General features: G+C 37.8%; 1 long non-coding RNA gene across 1 annotated transcript; it reads right to left on the bottom strand.

Moving 5' to 3' along the window:
* Positions 1–2053: 2053 nt before the first annotated feature.
* LOC143900859 (uncharacterized) lies at positions 2054–2870 on the bottom strand. The gene is made up of 3 exons (XR_013257896.1): positions 2773–2870; positions 2505–2675; positions 2054–2424 (listed from the first exon to the last, which is right to left on the bottom strand). It is a non-coding gene; the product is annotated as an uncharacterized LOC143900859 (long non-coding RNA).
* Positions 2871–7142: the final 4272 nt, after the last annotated feature.

Here is a 7142-nt window from a genome sequence, read left to right as displayed (position 1 = left end):
GATCGATTTTCTATCAAGCCGAGAATTCTCCGATTTGTTTGTCAGGACTTCGCGTCTCCTAGCAACCGAGTTTTTCGTAAATTATCCAATAGATGGATGCCGCAACTCGTAATCAAAATTCAACCACGAGGGAATATAAATGCGACCGATTTCGAGGAAATTCGGCGATTTGGTGAATTGCCCTGGCATTACACATACAGGGTCAAGACGCCTCGCTCCGATAACCAGATTCCTCCTCGTTCTTACGAGGGAGGAATCACTAAGAGGCGAAAGACTCGCCCTCTTCCTCTTGACCAGATCTTCGCGGTCAAAAGGAAGAAGGTTGCGCCAGCCGCAACCCCCGGCGCTAGTCGCCCCGCAGAAGGCGCACAGTCGCTTCCTCCTGGTGCCAGTCGCTAGGTTGCCGGCGCAGGACGCCTGGCTCACGGCTCTAAGCCGACTTCAGCCGGCGCAAGGCGCCTTGCCCCCGGCAACGGTCGCCCAGTCAGAGTCACTGTCGCTTCAACGACTCCTAGCGCTAGTTGCTCGTCTTTCAGCGCAGGACGCTTTCTCCCGACTCTCAGCGCCAGTCGCTCTTTATCTCCTGGCGCCAGTCGCTCGACTCTTGGCTTAACGCCGACTTCCGGCGCCCAGTCTCCAGCTCGCCTATCCTCGGTGCAAGTCGCCCAATCCCGGTGGCATCAACGACGCCCAAAAGTAGACGACCCTTCAAAGTTGGAACATCAACGCCGGACTCGGGAGGTTCCACGCCAAAGAACCCGTGAGTTCTACCACCTTTAATCTCCCCCCTGCCGTTGTCGCCGATTAGAAGGACAACCGAAGGGACGCAGACGATAGGACCGTGGCATCGAGGAATATTGTCGCAAACGCCTAGAGTGGAGCTTCGAGAGACGTCAACGCAGACGGAACCGACGGAAGGTCTAGTTTCATCGACGCAAACGGAGGTTCCAAGAAGGAGAGAGATAGCAACACAGACGAAGCAGCGAGGAGGTCGAGGACGACGTCGAAGAAGATAAGGATGTTAAGCAAGAAAATAAATATGTATTGTAAATGTTCTCATTGAAATGTTAAAATAAAAAGATATAAAAACAACAACAAAATAAAAAGAAATCTTAGCGATTATTTACGAGACGACGCAATCGTCCAAAATATCATCATATACATAGTGTCATCATATACATATCTCAAGTGTCTCAAAGCACTACCCAACGCTTGTCAAAAGGTAGAAGAAGTCGAGATTAACATAAAATTCGCCTACCATTTTGCGGCATTCGCAATAATTATCGAGTTTTTAAATGTTAAAATCGTACAAGTGAAAGCGCGCGAGGTGAAACGCTCGAGCCGCCTAAACTATATAGCTATATAGCACGGCCCATTGTATCAAGCATTGTCTTTTGATGCGCGGCAAAAAGAAAGAACGACGTTGGAAGCATGAAGCACAGGCTGCGATGTGTTTCTCTTTTCTTTTTCACGCATCGAGCAATTAATGCCGACACTCTGGACCGTGCTACAATTCAAGCAGTTCGAGCGCTTTGCTCCACGCACTGTCATTTGTACGTTTAATAATTCAATAATTATTGCAAATAACGCAAAATCGTGGAGGGCTTTTACGTTTATCTTGATCCCTTTTACCTTTCAACGAGCGTTGGGTATAGTTCATTGGAACATCGTGTATATTAGTTATTTAGGAGACGGATTATACGTAATATATTATTACAGGTAACTTTTAAAGAATTTTTAATTGCTCATCAAGTGCTGAAAATAAAACTCACATTTTTTGTAGACAATAATATAAAGAACTAAAGGAACCTTTTGAAGAAATAGAGTATTACAAAAAAATGTTTGTACATATTTATTTAACTGCATATGATTAAAACATAAACGTTTTACATACCTATTATGTCTAAAAGTATAATAATCCGTTGTACAATGAATATTTCTTTAATGTTAACCAAAACAGTAGTTTTCTTATTTAATATCTGATAACTAAATTTTTTTTTTTTAATTTAATAGATATAGCTAATTAATAATAATAAACGTAATAGCTAATTTTGCATTTTGCTAATTTTATATCATAAAGTATAATTCTATTTTATGTATCACATTGCAATAATGTAAAGCAGAACATAACGTATAACAATATACTTTGTAAAGAAAAATAAAAAAAACTAACATTTTTCTAAAAAAAAAAAAAAAATTGTGTTAAAAGTTTTTATGTAAAAAGTAATTACATCTTTCATTTTAACTCACAGTACAATTTTGAGGGGTACAATTAAACTTATTAACTAAATAAAACTAATATACTCATTTTTTGGCTCGTAATGCTTTAGTATGGATATGGTACATGGGTATGAGATACGCTAAGCTTTGCAACAATTACAAAAAGGCTGTTTCTTTTGTCGTTTGGTTGGTAGAATGTTTGTGCTATTAGAATTAAAAAGTGTTAATTTAAAGTAGGAATTTTTAATTTTTATTTAAAAATTGCTTGAATTGTGATTACATACCTAAGAGTAGATAATGGTGTTCGTTTTTGCTTCTGTATTGTTTGCTGTGAGTCTATTTTTTTAATAATAACTTTGCATTGTGTTGATATTCCTTTTTAGTTGAATTATCATGTCTCATAGTTTTTATACATGAATATGTATTTTGGTTTACATTTTGAACAATAGTAAAATCTAAAAAATGAAAAAGTAATAAATGTATTATTTTTTATTAAAAAAACTTTTGTTTTGTTTAACATAAATTTAAACTAAAAATATTTATATATATTACCTGCAGGGCACCCATTTAAATTATTGTCAAACATAGTATTAAGTGAATGCCCATTAACAGTTTGACTGGTATTTTGATCGTCAGCATTTGAAACTAAAAAACATAATTACTTAAGAAGCTGAAGAATTATTCTTAATATGTAGAATTTAATTAACTAAATCTTTGTTTAACATAAATTTAATTCGATCTTTATTTAACATAAATTTGAACCAAAAAAAAAAAATATATATATATATATATATATATATATATATATATATATTCAATACATAATGTTGCTCTTTGTAGATTCTTGTTTTGACTGCTTGTGATGAACAATAAATGGCATTGTACAAACACGCTTTGAGAGTAAAGCCTCAATTTCCCAAAAAGTCAGGAAGATAAAAGATGATCGTAGATGTTTTCATAACATTTTACAGGATTCTAATAGCGGAGAAAATTATAATCAACTCTCGCTTAAAAGAATCTCGTGTTTTGTTAATGAATTCTTTTTTAGTGCTCGATAACAGCCCTGCTTAAAATAATAGATAGAAAATGAAAGGATCTCATAGAAATGGAAAGAATATCAATGTTAACTAATATGACAAATCTGTTACCAATGTCGTAGTATATACAGGGTGTCAAAAATAAAAGTATCCAACCGAATGACTGGGGTAGATTGGGTCAAACTGAAGAGAAAAGTCGTATACCATTTTGCAAAATTCGCAATAGTTAACAAGTTATTAATTAAAACGTCTGAGCGAATGCGCGCACAAGGAGCGATAGAGGCGGGCCTCGGCGGCTGGCAGGGCTGGCACGGTGCCCGGCGCGCGGCGCGCGGGGGGGGGCGAGAGACGACCGGCGGGGGGGGCGCGGCGCGGCGCGGCGAACGTCGAGCGACAGATGTTATACACTGCGACGAAAAAGTATTAGAGCCAGCCCATATTAAACTTACGATAATTCCTTCGCGTAAACGGGATTTTCCTTCGCGTAAACGGGATTTTGTAGTAACTTACAATAATTTATTCCGCGTAAACGAGTGAATTATCGTAAGTTACTACAGAAGTATAAACGCTCGCGTAAACGTAGTAACAGTAGGTAGCACACGTATTGGCTATTGCATAGGCATTGCCGTAACGTCTTACGCCTTAGATAATATTAATTAGTTTAGCTTGAATTATGTGTAATAAAAACATTTAATTTTAGTAAATTTAATTATTTTGCATGTCAAAGTTTACGAGGTTTACCACAAGCCTTACTTTAACTTTTGTTTATGTTATAATAACTTTAATGGTGCGTGTCCACCTGCGAGTAAAACTCTCGAGAGTAGCTCTCGAGATTGATTCTCGCAAATGGACATATTCCTAAAGAGTACCTATAACGGAGAATGAATCGCAGCTCTCGGCGAGCGAACTTTTCAAGACCTACTCGCAAATCGACACGACGTTATTTTACTCTCGGAGATCAGCTCGCCAAGCTCGAACGCTGTTCGTATTTTGAGAGCTACATGATGACACAAAGGAACTTATTGAATAATGCGGAAATCATGAACCATTGTAGAATACTACTGTGACAGAAATAAAAGTTTTTTTAATTTTTATGTTTTGCGAATAAAGTGCGAAAAATTCATAATTTAAAGAATTAAATAATAATATTTTTAATACATTCTCTTATTACTTGGTCAATAATTAGTTACACTTAATTTTACATACTTTGCACGTTTTAGTTACAGCGTTAAAATTAAATACATTTTTACATCGCGAATTAAGAGTACATTAAAAAAATATATATATATATATATTTAATATTTACATGTAAAAATCTAACATCAAGGTATTTCGCAAACAGAAAACTAAATAATAATATCGCACTATGTATTCCATTTCACAATTTGTAAGTCTGTAGAAACTTTTAATTGTTGGGAATCTTCAATCTTAAGCTCTCTAATTTAGAGCAGATCCGACACCTGCGATCAATCCATTGCTTGACCCAGAAGGATTTTTTGTTGTTATTTAACATCCTTTTTTTTTTTAAAATAATGCTAGCCACTATAGCAACCGCAAGTTCTTTCGTTTACGCGACATTATGATGTCACCACACTCAGACATCAACTAAAAAAATACGTAAGTGGATACGGTTTTGAGAGAACTCTCCGAAAGAATACTCTCCGGATTCCCGCGAGATGCTCGCGAGAATACAATGTCAGAAAAATTACTCTCAAATGGACAGTGTCAGAATAACTCTCGAGAGATATTCTCGAGAGTTTTAAGGCGCGTGTCCACCTGCGAGTAAAACTCTCCAGAGTAGCTCTCGAGAGTTATTCTGACACTGTCCATTTGAGAGTAATTTTTCTGACATTGTACTATTTTAAAAAGAAAAAGGGTGTTAAATAACAACAAAAAGACCTTCTGGGTCAAGCAATGGATTGATCGCAGGTGTCGGATCTGCTCTAAATTAGAGAGCTTAAGATTGAAGATTCCCAACAATTAAAAGTTTCTACAGACTTACAAATTGTGAAATGGAATACATAGTGCGATATTATTATTTAGTTTTCTGTTTGCGAAATACCTTGATGTTAGATTTTTACATGTAAATATTAAATATATATATTTTTTTTTATGTACTTAATTCGCGATGTAAAAATGTATTTAATTTTAACGCTGTAACTAAAACGTGCAAAGTATGTAAAATTAAGTGTAACTAATTATTGACCAAGTAATAAAAGAATGTATTAAAAATATTATTATTTAATTCTTTAAATTATGAATTTTTCGCATTTTATTCGCAAAACATAAAAATTAAAAAAACTTTTATTTCTGTCACAGTAGTATTCTACAATGGTTCATGATTTCCGCATTATTCAATAAGTTCCTTTGTGTCATCATGTAGCTCTCAAAATACGAACAGCGTTCGAGCTTGGCGAGCTGATCTCCGAGAGTAAAATAACGTCGTGTCGATTTGCGAGTAGGTCTTGAAAAGTTCGCTCGCCGAGAGCTGCGATTCATTCTCCGTTATAGGTACTCTTTAGGAATATGTCCATTTGCGAGAATCAATCTTGAGAGCTACTCTCGAGAGTTTTACTCGCAGGTGGACACGCACCATTAAAGTTATTATAACATAAACAAAAGTTAAAGTAAGGCTTGTGGTAAACCTCGTAAACTTTGACATGCAAAATAATTAAATTTACTAAAATTAAATGTTTTTATTACACATAATTCAAGCTAAACTAATTAATATTATCTAAGGCGTAAGACGTTACGGCAATGCCTATGCAATAGCCAATACGTGTGCTACCTACTGTTACTACGTTTACGCGAGCGCGTTACTTCTGTAGTAACTTACGATAATTCACTCGTTTACGCGGAGTAAATTATTGTAAGTTACTACAAAATCCCCTTTACGCGAAGGAAAATCCCGTTTACGCGAAGGAATTATCGTAAGTTTAGTATGGGCTGGCTCTAATACTTTTTCGTCGCAGTGTATAACATCTGTCGCTCGACGTTCGCCGCGCCGCGCCGCGCCCCGCTCGCCGCTCGTCTCTCGACCCCCCCGCTCGCCGCGCGCCGGGCACCGTGCCAGCCCAGCCAGCCGCCGAGGCCCGCCTCTATCGCTCCTTGTGCGCGCATTCGCTCAGACGTTTTAATTAATAACTTGTTAACTATTGCGAATTTTGCAAAATGGTATACGACTTTTCTCTTCAGTTTGACCCAATCTACCCCAGTCATTCGGTTGGATACTTTTATTTTTGACACCTTGTATAAGCTTTCTATACTATTCAATAATATTTTATAATACTATTTTTTTCAATAATGTTAAATATGAAAGTTTGTACAATCATTTAATCTTTCTCAATCATGAGCAATGATATTATGTACTGTCACGACTTTTTCACTCCCGGACCGCTCCGGGACGTGTGCCGGATCAAAAGGAGTAAGGAGAGCGGGATGACGGGCCTCTCCGACGATTCCCTCGCACCTCCGACACTTTGCGAAACGGATTTACCGTTGGGCGCCAGACGCGTCAACGCGCGTTCGCGAAATCGTGAAAGAAAACCAACACGAGACGCACAGCGAGACGTGCGGATGTGCGAGGAAGCGGCTAGTTCGACCTAAGGGTTGGGGCGGGGGTGATGAAGGGCGGCGCGATATTCGGCGGGGTGACACGCCATAAATAAGGTTCCGAACTCAAGCGATTAATACATCAAAATAACATTTATTCATTAGAAATGCGCGCGTGAAACATATAAAGACCGATCCGGCTTCGGTCGGTCAGGCAAATCCTATAATCAGTCGCGCAAGCGTCAGAGATGAAACAAAAGAAATAATGGTAGCGCGGACACCAGAATAAACGAAGTACGGCGTTATCGTATAATAAACGCGCAGAAGGCACTG

The sequence above is a fragment of the Temnothorax americanus genome, unplaced genomic scaffold (assembly GCF_048541705.1).
Source record: "Temnothorax americanus isolate GAGA-0224 unplaced genomic scaffold, ASM4854170v1 Scaffold309, whole genome shotgun sequence".
NCBI lineage: Eukaryota > Metazoa > Arthropoda > Insecta > Hymenoptera > Formicidae > Temnothorax > Temnothorax americanus.
Note: the sequence above shows the minus strand (reverse complement) of the source record. Positions and strands in the feature narration are given on the sequence as shown.